Raw genomic sequence first — 17,448 nt, forward strand, 5'->3', positions numbered from 1 at the left:
TTATCCTCCATCAACACTAAAATCCTTTTATTTTTTTACTTATGTTGACTCGGATAGTATCCACCTATCAAATACTTGAATAAATACTAAATTATTTTGATAGAAGAGATAGATTCTTCAAAGTGCAACCTATTTCACGAGTGTGGATTCTTCTCTTATGAGTAATATATAATATGAATAATTAGAAGAATCCTTTGCATCTTCGAATATTATCATTTTTTTTTTATTGATCGATAATAATCATCAAAATTTAATTAAATTTATAATACAACTTATATAATTAAATAGCGCCATATAATTTAACAATAGTATGATCGAATTCTCCTCCGTATCTAACAATACATTATTTTAATGTTGATGTTCATATTTTTTTTATCTTTCGACTGTTCCATAAGGAAACAAAATCTAATCCTTCTATTCAAGCCATGCGTTTCACGTTCATCGTAGACAAACCTAATCGTATTCGATGAAATGAATGGTTCACATTCTAACGTGGCTACTGCTCTTCTATCCTGTGCTCTTTATAAACAGCTCCAACGTCTGAGCTAAATGGCACTCGACACCAACTCTCCATTCTCCACCCTCGGCGTTGTAGAGAAGAGTAGAGATTCGAGATGAAGCTCGCCGTTCCTCTTCTCCTCCTTTCTGTCATCTCCGCTGCCTTGTTCGCGGTCTCGGCCGCGCTGACGAAGGTCCCCGCCGTCTACGTCTTCGGCGACTCCACCGCTGACGTCGGCAACAACAACTACCTGTCGGGGACGGATGCCAAGGCGGACTTCCCCCACTACGGGGTTGACTTCCCGCACCAGACGCCCACCGGACGGTTCAGCAATGGCTACAACACCATTGATTTCTTGGGTGCGTGGTTGACCGATGTCATGATTTGACTTTCGGACGATAATATTTCCTTTTTCTTTAAGAAAAATAAGAATAAGTAAGAGATTCATCATTTTTATTCACAACTATAATTCTACCAATATTTATGAATTATGCATTAAATCATTATCAATTATTTAAGGGTGACACTATATAATAATAAAGTTATTACTTTGCAACATGAAAAGTTAGTCACCAAAACAACCTCTCCAAATGCAAAGTACTATATAATTATTTTTTTATATTTAATTCGGGGCAACTTTATTTTAAAAAAAACTCATATTTTGGGTTTTTTTTTAAAGGCAACCCATTTTTTTTTTCAAACAGTACGATTAATTTAAAAATATTCAAAATACCCATAATTTTTTTCGTCCATTTTTTACCAATTTTAAACTATTAAAATATTTTTATTTGGTTTGTTTATTATATTTTTAATAATATTTATGATGTTTATTGAGGTATTAAAATATTATAAATATTGTTAAAAAATATTATAAATAACATCATATTATGCCTTTTTTTATTGTCATTGCTTGTAGTTCATTACGATATTATATTTTTTAGCTTATAGTTTATTTGATTGAGGTTAAGAGTCTATTTTGTTCATTTATAATGTTTTTAAGTAGGTCGTGTTTTTATTATGGTGATTAAGATATAATAATAAATTAATTTTTTATTTTAATTTAGATGATATTATTCTTAAACTAGTATACTTATTTGAATTATAATATGATATATCTAATAGTTTTTATAGTTCTTTTATTGTGGTGTTCAGAAACACTATCATAGATTAAAAAAAATAGTTTAGATAATTTTTATATTAGAGGTATTATTTGAAAAAGAAAAATAAAATAAGAATATCGATTGAAAAATAACTCAAAATATGAATATTTTCTGAAAAATCGTTATTTAATTTACAATCCAAACTGTTTTTATATACTAATTAAAGCGGCAATAGAAACATGACTGATGAATGAATCACGTGAATCACATGGTGATCGGAGCTCCAATAACTCCAAAATGCAAACGACCCTATCCAAGTGAACAGTAATTCCATTAAATCTATTATAATTTGGTGCACAACAATTCGTAGGACTTGAATTAACACCATCATGTAATCTATTAGAATTTGGGGTTTTTATCTTAGCACTTGTGAAGGAAGTGAATCAATTTGTGTTCAATGTGGGCAGCAATTCATATGGGGTTCAAAAGAAGCCCACCACCGTATCTCGCTGTGGTGAACAAACCCCACCCGCTCATCCTAGAGGCCGGCGAGGTGTGAGCTTTGCCTCCGGCGGATCCGGAATCCTCGACTCCACTGTGAGCTTTCCTCCTCCTCTTTTTCCCTTCTGCAATGATGACCTACCCTAACCCTCCGACCATCTTCATCTTCCAGGGCACCACCATAACCATGACAAAGCAGATCCAAGACTTCGCTGCACACGAATCCAACATCGCCTCGCGAGTCACCGCGGCAGTAGCCAAGGGACTGCTGTCCAAGTCCATCTTCCTCATCAGCTCCGGCGGCAACGACGTCTTCGCCTTCTTCTTCGCCACGGGCGGCAACGCGACCGCCGACCAGACCGAGCAGTTCTACAACGTCATGATCACCAACTACACCACACATCTCAAGGTGAGCTTCCTTCCTCAGCGAGACGATCGATGTTGGCTCTGTTGGCTAGCGTGACGAGCATGCGCTCTTCTTTCATGGCACAGGCGCTGTACGATCTGGGAGCGAGGAAGTTCGCGATCATCAACGTGCCGCCGGTCGGGTGCTGCCCCATTTCGCGAGTCATGCATCCCTTGGGAGCGTGCCTCGATGGATTGAACGCCTTGACCGAGGGCTTCAACGACAGAGTCAGCGTCCTCGTGAAGAATCTTAGCTCGGAGATGGAAGGGATGAAGTACACGATCGGGAACTCGTACAACGTCGTCATGAGCATAATTTCTGACCCCGCAGGAGTCGGTAAGCTCGGATCGACATCACATGTGGCGAAGAGATGGATGGGAAGTGGCTAAATCGTGTACTGAGTGAGTGTTTCTGCTGTTGCTGCAGGTTACAAGGACGTGAGCAGTGCTTGCTGTGGGTCGGGGAAACTGGGGGCAGAAGTCATGTGCTCGCCCAACACCACCTTCTGCACCAACCGCAACGAGTTCCTGTTCTGGGACAGGATTCACCCGACGCAAGAGACGTCGGAGAAGGCGGGTTTCGCGTTGTACGGTGGGCCATCGGAGTACGCCAGTCCTATCAATCTGAAGCAGCTGGTGGAGAGTTGAAGAAGGGAATGGCGTTGATGTTGTTAGCAGAAGCTAGATGATGTAAGAGGGAGGAATAAGTGCTCTTGCACTTCGTGCTGAGCACGATGAGGTTGTGGTTTATGAATAAGTAGTGATTCGAATGGAGGCATCCTTTCGTTTGCAGATTGATCCACTCGCAGGTTGGCATCAACTAGGTTTCCAATCTAATTACAACCTCATATATGACAAGTACATCTATTTGAAATAATTTAAAATTATTATAATTTGACAAGGAGTATCCTTATAGCTTCTAATCTCGGAACGAATGTTTCTTTATAATCGATACATTCTTCTTGGTTGAAATATTTGACCACTAATTTAGCATTGTTTCAAACAACGATACTAAATTAGTAATTCGAATTGATGCATCCTTTCAATTAGAAGCTAAAAGGATACTCCTTATCTATGTTAGTTATAATAATTTTAAGTTATTTCAAATTGATGTTAAAAATATTTTTGTTAATAGCTTTATATTTGAAGAAATTTATATTGAACAATGACTCGGTTTTAAAAATATTTATTTTTAAAATCATGTTTATAAGTTATCTAAGGCTTTGTGTGGCCAAGGGATTAGTATAAGAGACTTAGTTCAATTTTTATTAAGAATAATTTTTTGAAAGACAAGGTTGATACCACATTGTTTATTAAATATTTTAAAAATAATTTTTTTATAATTCAAATTTATGTTGATGATATCATTTTCAGTTCTTCAAATGAGTCTTTATGTGAATCTTTTGCCAATAGTATGAGCCAAGAATTCGAAATGAGTTTAATAGGTGAATTAACTTTTTTTTTAGGATTACAAATTAAGTAACTTAGTGATGAAATATTTGTTAGTCAAACTAAGTATACTTTAGATATATTAAAATGATTTAATATGGATAGTACTAAGGCTATTAATACACCAACGAGCACTTCTATAAAATTATATATGGACATTGATGGATAATGTTTTGATAAAAAACTTATATGGGTATGATAGATAGTTTATTATACCTCACAAGACAAGACCTGATATTATATTTAGTGTTAGATTTTGTGCTAGATTTTAATCTAATCACAAGTAAACTCACTTAAAAGTTATTAAAAGGATTTTTAGATATTTAAAAAGAACTCTTAATCTAGGATTATGATATCCAAAAACTAAAAATTTATAATTGATTGCTTATGCCGATGCTGATTTTGCTGGATATGGAGTAAATAGAAAAAGTACATCCAAAACATATTAACTCTTATGCCATTCATTTGTTTCTTGTTCTTCCAAGAAACAAAATTTTGTTGCATTATTTATAGCTAAGGTTGAATATGTAGCAGTAGGTGCATGTTACGCATAAGTTATTTGAATGAAAAATATTTTAGAAGATTATAAAATTTATTCGAAAAGCATCCCTATAAAATGTGATAATACTAGTACAATATGTTTAACAAATAATCACATTCAACACTCTAGAACTAAATATATTGATATTAGACATCATTTTATTAGATATCATATTAATAATAATGATATATCTTTAGAATTTATTGAAATAAAGCATCAATTAGTAGATATTTTTATAAAACCATTAAATGAGGAGTAATTTGATTTTATTAGAAAAGAAATAGACATGTTAAATCTTTCAAATGGATGAATTGTTCTTATATTTTTCTAGATCATTTTCTTGGTTTCTCGATTATCATGACTTGAGTTTTCATTTTGAATCAAGAAATGACTCATGATCTTTCGGTATTCTTGACTTAAGTCTTTTTTTTTAATCAAGATCATTTCCTATGATTATCTCTTTTCACTGTTTACAAAAAAAAACCAATCAAAATGATTCATAATATTTCATATTTATCTTTCATTCATTTATACAATGATTGAAATTTTTGCACCATTGAATCTTTTCCCTCTTCTTCATTTTTTTTTATGACAAAGGGGAGATACAGAAGTGCTATCTTGCACATTTCAAGAATAGTAATATTGTTATTTTGTGCATCTAAAAAAGAAGCAAAAGTGCTACCTTGTATATCTCAATAAGCAAAAATTACTAGCCTACACATCTCCTGTTAATTTATTAGCTTACATATTCTAAGGTCGTCAATAGATGGATTTCAACTTCTGATAGCAAGTGATCGAAGATAAAATCGATTATACAAGGCTAAGAGTTGCTTGTAGATTATTTTTGCTACCCTAGGAAGACTTCAAAGTGGTGTTTGGAATTGAATGACTATCAATAATAGGTGATGTTTCTTAGAATTTTTCTAAACTAATCATAAAGTTTTTTTTATTAATGGTAGGTAAGTGATCCTTAAGGAAAGATTCTAAAATAAGATCACAAATACCACTAGCCATCGGATGGAGATAATTCTTCGTAAGATTACTACCCTAGAAAGCTAAGTCCATTGCTTACACTATAAAAAAAAGTGGAGACCCTACTTACTTGATTAACAGGTTGTTATATGTTGCAGATGTCTTGTAACTGAAGTGCTGAGAGTTTCTCTTTATTGAAGGGGAAGAAATTGTTAGGATTTATTTTATTTTCTAAGCTTTGAATAATATTTTATTTAGTTTGTGGATAAGAGTTTATTTAAGATTTATTTATTTATTAGGAATCTATGATTGACTCAAGGGTAGAACTTGTTAGGATCGAGAGCACTAAGAGGGGGGGGGGTGAATTAGTGCAGCGGAAATCTTACAGCGATTAAAAACCAAAAGCTGCGTTCGTTCAAAAACTATTATGATGCAAAAGCTAATTCTCAGTTTGTATCTAAGTGCAGTTTGCGTCTAAGCGCAGATTGCGTCTAAGCGCAGTTTTGCGTCTAAGCGCAGTTTACGTCTAAACTCAGATTTACGTCTAAACGCAGTTTTACGTCTAAACGCAGATTTACGTCTAAACGCAGATTTACGTCTAAACGCAGTTTTACGTCTAAACGCAGTTTTACGTCTAAACGCAGATTTACATCTAAACTCAGATTTACGTCTAAACTCAGATTTACGTCTAAACGCATATTTACGTCTAAACGCAGTTTTACGTCTAGACGCAGATTTACGTCTAAACTTTGAAACTCGTTTGTATACTCGCAGAAGGCAGTATGCAGTTGAAATCAAGACGTAAACGTGAACTGAGATCTGATGATTGTGCGAGGAAAGCCGATTTACGTCTGAATGCAGTTTTACGTCTAAATGTTGAAACTCGTTCGTAAAATCGTAGAGGACAGTTTGCAGTTATCAATAGGATCAAAATGTAAGTGTAAACTGCAAAGAAGCTCGTTCGTAAAAGCACGAAAGACAGTTCTGCAGAATCAAACGTAAATGTAAACTGTAATGTATGAAAATACGAATTTACGTCTGAATGCAGATTCGGAAGAACAGCACTTAGAACTTGTTCGTGAAAGCGCAGAGAGCAGTAGTAATGAAGGAGGTTTGCAGTAATGATAAAGTGCTCGAGAATAAACGCAAACCAGAGATTTAGAGTGGTTCGGTCAGCCTTGACCTACTCCACTTTTGGCTTCCTCCACCGACGAGGTTGCCGACGTCAACTAGGGGCCTTCCTTCAATAGGCGAAGGCCAAACTGCCCTTTTACAATTTCTCTCCTTTTGACAGGCTCAGGAGACAACCTTTACAGACCTTTCTCTCCTCACTTTACAACTGAAAACTTGAAGAACAGAAGGAGGAGACTTAAAGGCTTTACAACACTTTTGAGCTCTTAGAATCACAGAAAAGATCAAGATTTCGGTGTAGGTCTGTATCTTTTCAGTGCTGAATGGGTGGGGTATTTATAGGCCCCAACCCAATTCAAAATTCGAGCTCAAAACCATCAAATCCCGGAATTCCGGGATCAGGCGGTTGCACCTCTTGACTGGAGAGGTTGCACCGCCTGGCAGAGCTCGAAGACTGAGCTCAGGCGGATGCACCTCTCTGTCAGGGTGGTTGCACCTTTCTGCCAGAGCTCGAAGACCGAGCTCAGGCGATGCATCACCTGTCCAAAGAGGTTGCACCTCTCTGCCAGAGCTCGAAGACCGAGCTCGGTGGTTGCACCTCTCGGCAGAGCTCGGAACTTGAGCTCTGGCGGTGCTACCTCTTGACAGAGGAGGTTGCACCGCCCAGTCTCGCTTAGAGACTGAGCCCTGGGCGGTTGCACCGCCTGGATGGAGTGGTTGCACCGCCCAGTCTCGCTGGGAGACTTAGCCTGGGCGGTGCTACCTCCCTGCCTGGGCGGTTGCACCTCCCACAGCTACTTGGGTTCGAATGGGTTGAACCATTCGACCCAACTTGAGTTCTTCAGGGGCCCAATTGCCCTAGGATTAAGCTAATGGGATCACCTCCCATTTCTAACTTAATCACCGTGCTAACTATGATTAAATCTAAGACAATTTCTGCAGCTTTGCTTCGGTACATCAATCGCTTCTTCCGGCGAGTTTCCGGCGAACTTCCGTCGATCATCCGATGAACCCTCGGTGATGCTCCTGCGGACTTCCGGCAAACTCCTGGACTTTGCGACGATCCACTTGGCGAGTTCCGACGAGCTTCGCTTGGCAAGCTTCTGGACTTCTCGGATCTGTTCTTGCTGAACCTCCGACGACCGTCCGAACTTCCGTCGAACTCTAGAACTCCCAACGTGATCATGATCTTGACTCCGGCGCAACACCTGCTGCTTGTCTTACTCTCATCGTAGTTAATCCTGCACACTTATCTCAACACATAGATTAGATAACAAATGACAATTGACTTCATCATCAAAATCCGAGATTCAACAATCTCCCCCTTTTTGATGATGACAATCAATTGATAAAGGAGTTGTCCTTAACTCCCCCTATCTATATGCCATAGTTGAGATAAGTCAACCTTGAATTCAAGACCTAAGAATTCAAGTGACGTATTGATAAGTTAGATCAGTTAAACTTATCAATGCTCCCATCATGATGCCCATCATGATGTATCTCTTCAAGAATGATGTCAAGGCATGACATACATCATCAAGTTTGTATGATAGTGTTTGTAACTATTCATCATGTAATCATATAAAGCTACGAAGGACTTTTTACATGATGCACACATTTGAGATTTTCTAGCAAGTTTGCATTTTCTTCACAATATAGAATATCAAATCAAGACATGATGCAAACTATAGCGCATGTTCACATATCTCTTGGTGATGCAAGGATGGCATAACTATAACATTGTTTATAGCATCACTCAAGTATTTGCAACTATGACATAGACATGATTATGGCAGTTCAGCTATGACATAGTGTTTATCAATTCATATGTTTCTCCCCCTTTGTCATCAACAAAAAGCATGATAGCATTATCAAGCACATAAAGGAAGTCATGACACATATAATTCTTTGAATATCTCTTTATTGTTTGTTGCTTGAAGGAGAAAAGTCATTTTTCAAAAAGTTTTCATAAGAGTGTACAGGAACATCCCATTTTTAGCATACAAACCGAAAAATGAACTTCTTACATGCATTTGGTTAAAAATATTTGTCACATGATTTGCAACATGTAATAAACTAGTTTAAGTATTCGGACACATCAACATTCCTAATTCTCTTCTTATGTAATCAAATTGTTCTTCACATAGTGGTTTTGTAAAGATATCAGCTAGTTGATGTTTGGTATCAATAAACTCTATGGTTACATCATGATTAGTGACATGATCTCGTATAAAGTGATGTCTAATATCAATGTGTTTTGTTCTTGAGTGTTGTATAGGATTTTTAGTTAAGCATATTGCACTCGTGTTATCACATTTAATGGGAATATCTTTAAGATTCACTTTGTAATCTTCTAAAGTGTTTTTCATCCATACAACTTGTGCACAACATGCACTTGCTGCAATGTATTCAGCTTCGGTTGTTGATAGGGCAACCGAGTTTTGTTTCTTAGATGACCAGGATACAAGGGCATGTCCTAAAAATTGACATGATCCTGATGTGCTTTTTCTGTCTAGTCTACAGCCAGCGAAGTCCGCATCAGCATAAGCTGTTAATTCAAAATTTTCTGATTTTGGGTACCATAATCCTAGATTGGTAGTTCCATTAAGATATCTGAGTATTCTTTTGACTGCTTTGAGATGAGATATCTTAGGGTCTGATTGAAATCTAGCACAAAGTCCTACACTGAACATGATGTCTGGTCTGGTGGCAGTGAGGTAAAGTAAACTTCCTATCATACCCCTATAAGTTTTTTGATCAAAGCTTTCTCCAGTTTCATCAATTTCTAATTTAGTGGAGGTGCTCATAGGAGTGTTACTGGCCTTTGAGTTGTTCATGTTAAACCTTTTTAATAAATTCATGGCATATTTAGTTTGACTAATAAAGATGCCATTGCTTAGTTGTTTGATTTGTAAACCTAAGAAGAATGTTAATTCTCCCATTAAGCTCATTTCGAATTCAAGACTCATAGTTTTACCAAACGATTCACAAAGAGATTCATTTGTAGAGCCAAAGATGATATCATCAACATAAATCTGAACAATGAGAAAATTATTTTCAAAATTCTTGATAAACAATGTAGTATCAACCTTGCCTTTTATGAAATTATTTTCAATGAGAAAAGAGCTAAGTCTCTCATACCAAGCCCTTGGGGCTTGTTTTAAACCATAGAGAGCTTTAGTTAATCTAAACACATGATTAGGGTAGCCATTATTTTCAAATCCAGGAGGTTGTTCAACATAAATTTCTTCGGAAATGAAACCATTTAGAAAAGCGCTTTTAACATCCATTTGAAATAACTTAAAATTATTGCAACTAGCGTAGGCAAGGAGCATCCTTATGGCTTCCAATCGAGCCACAGGTGCGAAGGTTTCTTCGTAATCGATACATTCTTCTTGGTTGAAACCTTTGGCCACTAATCTAGCCTTGTTTCTAACCACGATACCATTTTCATCTTGCTTGTTTCTAAAGACCCATTTAGTACCAATAACTAAATGGTCATTTGGCCTAGGAACAAGCGTCCACACTTCATTTCTCTCAAATTGATTTAATTCATCTTGCATTGCGATAATCCATGAATCATCTTTCATGGCTTCATCAACACATTTGGGTTCAATTTGGGAGAGAAAAGCGGCGTTGGCACAAAAGTTTTTAAAAGAAGATCGTGTTTGAACCCCCTTTGATGTGTCTCCTAGGATTAGCTCCTTAGGATGAGCATCTATATACTTCCAATCCTTGGGTAAGGATGTTTCGGAAGTGGATGCATCCAAGTTGCTAGTTGGAGACGGGGTTTCGTTTAAATTCAAGGAATCAAAATTAACATCATCATCAAGATCATTTTTCTTAATTTCTGAAATCTCATTGAAAACAACATGGATGGATTCTTCAATAATTAAGGTTCTTTTATTGAAGATGCGAAAAGCTTTAGAAACCGAAGAATAACCAAGAAAGATTCCTTCATCAGATTTAGCATCGAATTTTCTTAAGTTATCCTTTTCATTTAAGATAAAACACTTACACCCAAAGACTTTAAAATATGAGACATTGGGTTTTTTGATATTTCATAACTCATAAGGAGTTTTGGTGAGTAAGGGTCTTACTAGGACTCTATTTAAAATATAGCATGCAGTATTTACAGCTTCGGCCCAAAAATATTTGGGTAGGCTATGTTCATTCAACATGGTTCTTGCCATTTCTTGTAAATTTCGATTTTTTCTTTCTACTACCCCATTTTGTTGAGGATTTCTTGGAGTAGAGAAGTTATGGTTGTATCCGTTGAGTTCACAGAATTCTTGGAAGTCATGGTTTTGAAATTCTCCACCATGATCACTTCTAATTGACGAAATCATAGATTCCTTCTCATTTTGAACAAGTTTACAAAACTTGGTAAAATATCTAAAGCATTCTTTTTTTTGTTTTAAGAAGTAGGTCCATGTATATCTACTGTAGTCATCAATAATGACAAAGGCGTATTTGCTACCTCCTAGACTCGATGTAGAGATTGGTCCGAACAAGTCCATATGGATCAATTGTAAGGGCCTAGAGGTGCTTATTTGATTCTTAGATTTGAAGCTACCCCTAATTTGCTTACCTAATTGGCAAGCATCACATACATTATCTTTGATGAACTTGATATGAGGAATTCCTCTTACAAGTTCTCTAGATGATACTTGAGTGATTAGTTTCATGCTAGCATGACCTAATCTTCTATGCCATAGCCAAGCATCCTCATTCATAACGGCAAAGCACATTTCATCACATAAGTCATTGATGTCAATAGTGTATACGTTGTTTTGTTTTAATGCAATCATAGATATATTTTTGTGTGGTTTTTCAATGATGCAGGCATTAGATTCAAATCTTATAATATATCCTTTATCACATAATTGACTAATGCTCAAGAGGTTATGTTTTAAACCATCAACTAGTAAAACATCTTCAATAGAGAGGTTGGATTTGTTACCTATGGTTCCTTTGCCAATGATTTTACCCTTGTTGTTATCTCCGAAGGTGACATATCCTTCGTTTATGCTAGTGAGCTTAGAGAATTGAGATGGATCTCCGGTCATATGCCTTGAGCATCCACTATCAAGGTACCATTTCTTGCTCCTAGCTTGCGATTGTTTAGTTTTCTACAAGAAAGGATGATGTTTAGGTACCCATTTGCTTTTGGGTGCCTCATAAATAGATCTACATTTTCTATCATGTTGCATAGAGTTTATCATGGTTCCTTTAGGAACCCAAATTAATTTGTTTGGACTTATTTTCTTGAATGGACAACAATGTGTCTTGTGTCCAGATTTGCAACAAAAGTTGCACTTGGTTTGGTGTTGAACATGTAAGATGGAGCCTTTTATGAAGGTGGTTGGATTTTGATGAGGATTTCTCACAAATCCAATCCCGCTCCTTTTTGGAATGTGACCTTTGTTTGCAAGGATCATGTTTAATGACTTGCTACCAACCTCGAATTTCTTCAAGGTGTCCTTGAGTAGCAGATTTTCTTTTTGCATAGTTTCTAAATCATGACATTTGATACATGAATTTAAACTATCATGATGTTCGACTTTTAACTTATCAAACTCACAAGTAAGACTATCATGCATCTTTTTCAGCAATTTATATTTTCTACTTATACTCTTGCATTCGTCAAATAAGTCATTGAAGGCATCTGATAATTCATCGAAAGATAAATCAGCATCTATTGAATTTGTTACCTCGTCTTCGATGGCCATTAAGGCGTAATGAGCAACTTGCTCGGTGTTGGACTCCTCTTCCTCAGATGCGCTCGAATCATCCCATGTTGCTTGAAGCGCCTTCTTCTTTGTTCTTTTCTTGACTTGGGGACAATCACTCTTGTAGTGTCCCGACTTTTTGCATTCATAGCAGATTACTTGGTCCTTTTTGGGTTCAAGTTTATTTTTTTCATCATTCTTGAACTTGTTTCTTTTAAAGAACTTTTTAAACTTTCTTGTTAGAAGTGCTAAGTCATCATCACAGTCCTCATCACTTGAGTTTTCTCTCAAGTGGCATTCTGAAGTTTTGAGTGCCATATCCTTCCTGTTCTTTGGAAGGATGTCTTCTTGCTCTTCATGAGCTTTACAAGTCATTTCGTAGGTCATTAGTGACCCGATTAGTTCTTCAAGAGGGAAATTTCGCAGATCTTTTGCCTCTTGAATAGCGGTGACTTTAGGATCCCAACTCTTAGGAAGGGATCTTAGTATCTTATTAACAAGCTCAAAATCCGAAAAGCTCTTTCCGAGTCCTTTTAGACCGTTGACGACATCCGTGAAACGGGTAAACATGTCGCCAATGGTTTCACTCGGTTTCATCCGAAAGAGTTCGAAAGAGTGTAACAGCAAATTGATTTTTGACTCTTTTACTCTACTTGTGCCCTCATGGGTCACTTCGAGTGTGTGCCAAATATCAAATGCAGTTTCACAAGTTAAAACACGGTTAAACTCGTTTTTATCGAGTGCACAAAATAAGGCATTCATAGCCTTTGCATTTAGAGCGAAAGCCTTCTTCTCCAAATCATTCCAATCGATCATTGGAAGAGAAGACTTTGAAAAACCATTCTCGACAAGATTCCATAATTCAAAATCCATAGAAATAAGAAAGATCCTCATTCGGGTCTTCCAGTAGGTGTAGTCCGTCCCATTAAACATGGGTGGACGTGTAATAGAATGGCCCTCTTGGTTTCCGACGTAAGTCATCTCTCTTGGATTTTAATCCTTTTGAGAGTTAACCGGGCTCTGATACCAATTGTTAGGATCGAGAGCACTAAGAGGGGGGGGGGGTGAATTAGTGCAGCGGAAATCTTACAGCGATTAAAAACCAAAAGCTGCGTTCGTTCAAAAACTATTATGATGCAAAAGCTAATTCTCAGTTTGTATCTAAGTGCAGTTTGCGTCTAAGCGCAGATTGCGTCTAAGCGCAGTTTTGCGTCTAAGCGCAGTTTACGTCTAAACTCAGATTTACGTCTAAACGCAGTTTTACGTCTAAACGCAGATTTACGTCTAAACGCAGATTTACGTCTAAACGCAGTTTTACGTCTAAACGCAGTTTTACGTCTAAACGCAGATTTACGTCTAAACTCAGATTTACGTCTAAACTCAGATTTACGTCTAAACGCAGATTTACGTCTAAACGCAGTTTTACGTCTAGACGCAGATTTACGTCTAAACTTTGAAACTCGTTTGTATACTCGCAGAAGGCAGTATGCAGTTGAAATCAAGACGTAAACGTGAACTGAGATCTGATGATTGTGCGAGGAAAGCCGATTTACGTCTGAATGCAGTTTTACGTCTAAATGTTGAAACTCGTTCGTAAAATCGTAGAGGACAGTTTGCAGTTATCAATAGGATCAAAATGTAAGTGTAAACTGCAAAGAAGCTCGTTCGTAAAAGCACGGAAGACAGTTCTGCAGAATCAAACGTAAACGTAAACTGTAATGTATGAAAATACGAATTTACGTCTGAATGCAGATTCGGAAGAACAGCACTTAGAACTTGTTCGTGAAAGCGCAGAGAGCAGTAGTAATGAAGGAGGTTTGCAGTAATGATAAAGTGCTCGAGAATAAACGCAAACCAGAGATTTAGAGTGGTTCGGTCAGCCTTGACCTACTCCACTTTTGGCTTCCTCCACCGACGAGGTTGCCGACGTCAACTAGGGGCCTTCCTTCAATAGGCGAAGGCCAAACTGCCCTTTTACAATTTCTCTCCTTTTGACAGGCTCAGGAGACAACTTTTACAGACCTTTCTCTCCTCACTTTACAACTGAAAACTTGAAGAACAGAAGGAGGAGACTTAAAGGCTTTACAACACTTTTGAGCTCTTAGAATCACAGAAAAGATCAAGATTTCGGTGTAGGTCTGTATCTTTTCAGTGCTGAATGGGTGGGGTATTTATAGGCCCCAACCCAATTCAAAATTCGAGCTCAAAACCATCAAATCCTGGAATTCCGGGATCAGGCGGTTGCACCTCTTGACTGGAGAGATTGCACCGCCTGGCAGAGCTCGAAGACTGAGCTCAGGCGGATGCACCTCTCTGTCAGGGGTGGTTGCACCTTTCTGCCAGAGCTCGAAGACCGAGCTCAGGCGATGCATCACCTGTCCAAAGAGGTTGCACCTCTCTGCCAGAGCTCGAAGACCGAGCTCGGTGGTTGCACCTCTCGGCAGAGCTCGGAACTTGAGCTCTGGCGGTGCTACCTCTTGACAGAGGAGGTTGCACCGCCCAGTCTCGCTTGGAGACTGAGCCCTGGGCGGTTGCACCGCCTGGCTGGAGCGGTTGCACCGCCCAGTCTCGCTGGGAGACTTAGCCTGGGCGGTGCTACCTCCCTGCCTGGGCGGTTGCACCTCCCACAGCTACTTGGGTTCGAATGGGTTGAACCATTCGACCCAACTTGAGTTCTTCAGGGGCCCAATTGCCCCAGGATTAAGCTAATGGGATCACCTCCCATTTCTAACTTAATCACCGTGCTAACTACGATTAAATCTAAGACAATTTCTGCAGCTTTGTTTCGGTACATCAATCGCTTCTTCCGGCGAGTTTCCGGCGAACTTCCGTCGATCATCCGATGAACCCTCGGTGATGCTCCTGCGGACTTCCGGCAAACTCCTGGACTTTGCGACGATCCACTTGGCAAGTTCCGACGAGCTTCGCTTGGCAAGCTTCTGGACTTCTCGGATCTGTTCTCGCTGAACCTCCGACGACCGTCCGAACTTCCGTCGAACTCTAGAACTCCCAACGTGATCATGATCTTGACTCCGGCGCAACACCTGCTGCTTGTCTTACTCTCATCGTAGTTAATCCTGCACACTTATCTCAACACATAGATTAGATAACAAATGACAATTGACTTCATCATCAAAATCCGAGATTCAACAGAACTCTATAAATATGAATGTATATATTTTTTTTTATCTATCTGTGAAATATTATTTCAGTCTCTTGACAAACCTTAGGAGGTCAATCCCTCGAAGTGATCATCCCTTTTCTTTTCCTTCTTCTATAAAACATTAGGGTCTTATCAAATAAGAATATAATCATTTATAATTATCTCTCCTCTATCTTCTTGTACCGATCATGTTTTCTTTGTACTGATATTTAGAGTGATCACTACCAAATGCATTCCTACATGCGAGTCACTTATCATTGGATAGGTAATGATTGGATCATGTAAAAACATATTATTGCTTTTAGAGTTTTCGATGAACGATAAATAAATAATAATATTTATAGAACGATAAAAATAATTTTCAAAGAATATTATTTGATTTAAAAAAAATTTCAATTGGTTTTGATAATCAGTAGACAAATATAGTTTTTATTCTAAAATTATAAGTAGTTTGTCAACCTACTTTTGATGGTATTTTTTTCCTGTTAAATGTGTTTATCATATTTTGAATTTATGTGTACAAGATGGAATCTTTTGAAAAGAATTTTTCTTAAGCTATGGCATTCTTGTGGGGTCATCCATAATTAATGAAAGAATGAGATCGATTTTATAATTTAAATGACAAAAAATCCAAAAGATTTAAATATTCCTACTCGATGAAATTCCATATATGAATTGCTAAAGAATCTTTTGAATATAAAGAACTATTATGTATTTTCATTGAAAATAATATTAGATAAGTTTGTTTATATCAACAGCATTGGAATGTATGTGAAATTTTTTTAAAAAAATTAAAAGTTTTTAATAATGTAGTGTTTATTATTCTATTACATATTTTTTTAGTTGTTTGTATTATTATTATTGATGTATTAGAAGAATATAAAAATGATGATGATTTAAAAATAATAATAATGACTATAAAATTAAAATGGATAAATTATTTTCTTAAAGTTTCAGTAGTTTATTTAGTTGCATGTGTTTTTTATTCTCGTATTAGATTATATGGCTTAGGTGATTATTTATCAATTTATTATGAAAGTTTAAGAGTAGATATTAATATTTGTAATCAAATTAGAGATATTAAAAAAATAGTCAATAACTTATAAATGACCATTATAGTGCTAATTATAGTAAAGAACAAGTTAATAGGGGTAGTAAGACTTTAAGTGAGAAAAATATCAGTACAAAGATTAAAAAAAATCAAGGGGATCCTAAGCTTGAACTTGAACTTGAGTTTGGTGAAAGTACTTAAGGTATAGAGTTTTTTATTCTAGAATAGTGGGTGCAAAACAAAGTAATATTTTCAATCTTAATAAAAATCACAAGGCAAATACTAGAGACGAGACTATGGTGTCAATAGTAATTGTCGAATAAACTAGATCAAGCATGACCCCGAATCAATAGAAGCTGGAGCATGGCTTGATAATTGGATAAAGGTGATGAAATAAAAATAAGATATCATTTACGAATAAAATGATTTCCTATTCAACCTATAAACCAAAGGAATTATCTGAGCTATTTGACAATGATAATAAATATAATTAAATATTTATAATTTTTACTTAATTTATAAAAAAAATTGTTATGTCATTATGGATGTACATCATTTTTTAAAATTTAAAAATAAAATTATGTTTTATATTATTTATTTTTTAAAAAATAATATTAAAAAATTATCGATTCAAACAAGAATTGAAATAAAAACTGTTGTTTAGATTTCGATTCTAGTTTTTGCCATATTGAAACTGGTAACTTAGGATATAAAACCAACGATTTTGAAACTACGATTAGGTCTTGTCCGAAAACACCGTATATATCAAATGAGAGATATTTTGAATATAAAAATTATATGTGTGAGATAAAATATTAAGGTGGAGCCAAAAATCTTCTTATGTTACTAATTAGATTAAAGAAAATTAAGCTCACATAGGTCTAGGTTACCATTAAGGAGGTTG

The 17,448-nt window shown here is 36.6% G+C and overlaps 1 pseudogene; it reads left to right on the forward strand.

Annotated features, from left to right (window-relative positions):
- The first annotated feature begins 569 nt into the window (after positions 1-569).
- LOC135621923 (GDSL esterase/lipase At5g55050-like) lies at positions 570-3,299 on the forward strand (annotated as a pseudogene).
- The last annotated feature ends 14,149 nt before the right edge of the window (positions 3,300-17,448 follow it).

The sequence above is a fragment of the Musa acuminata genome, chromosome BXJ2-9 (genome assembly GCF_036884655.1).
Source record: "Musa acuminata AAA Group cultivar baxijiao chromosome BXJ2-9, Cavendish_Baxijiao_AAA, whole genome shotgun sequence".
Lineage (NCBI taxonomy): Eukaryota > Viridiplantae > Streptophyta > Magnoliopsida > Zingiberales > Musaceae > Musa > Musa acuminata.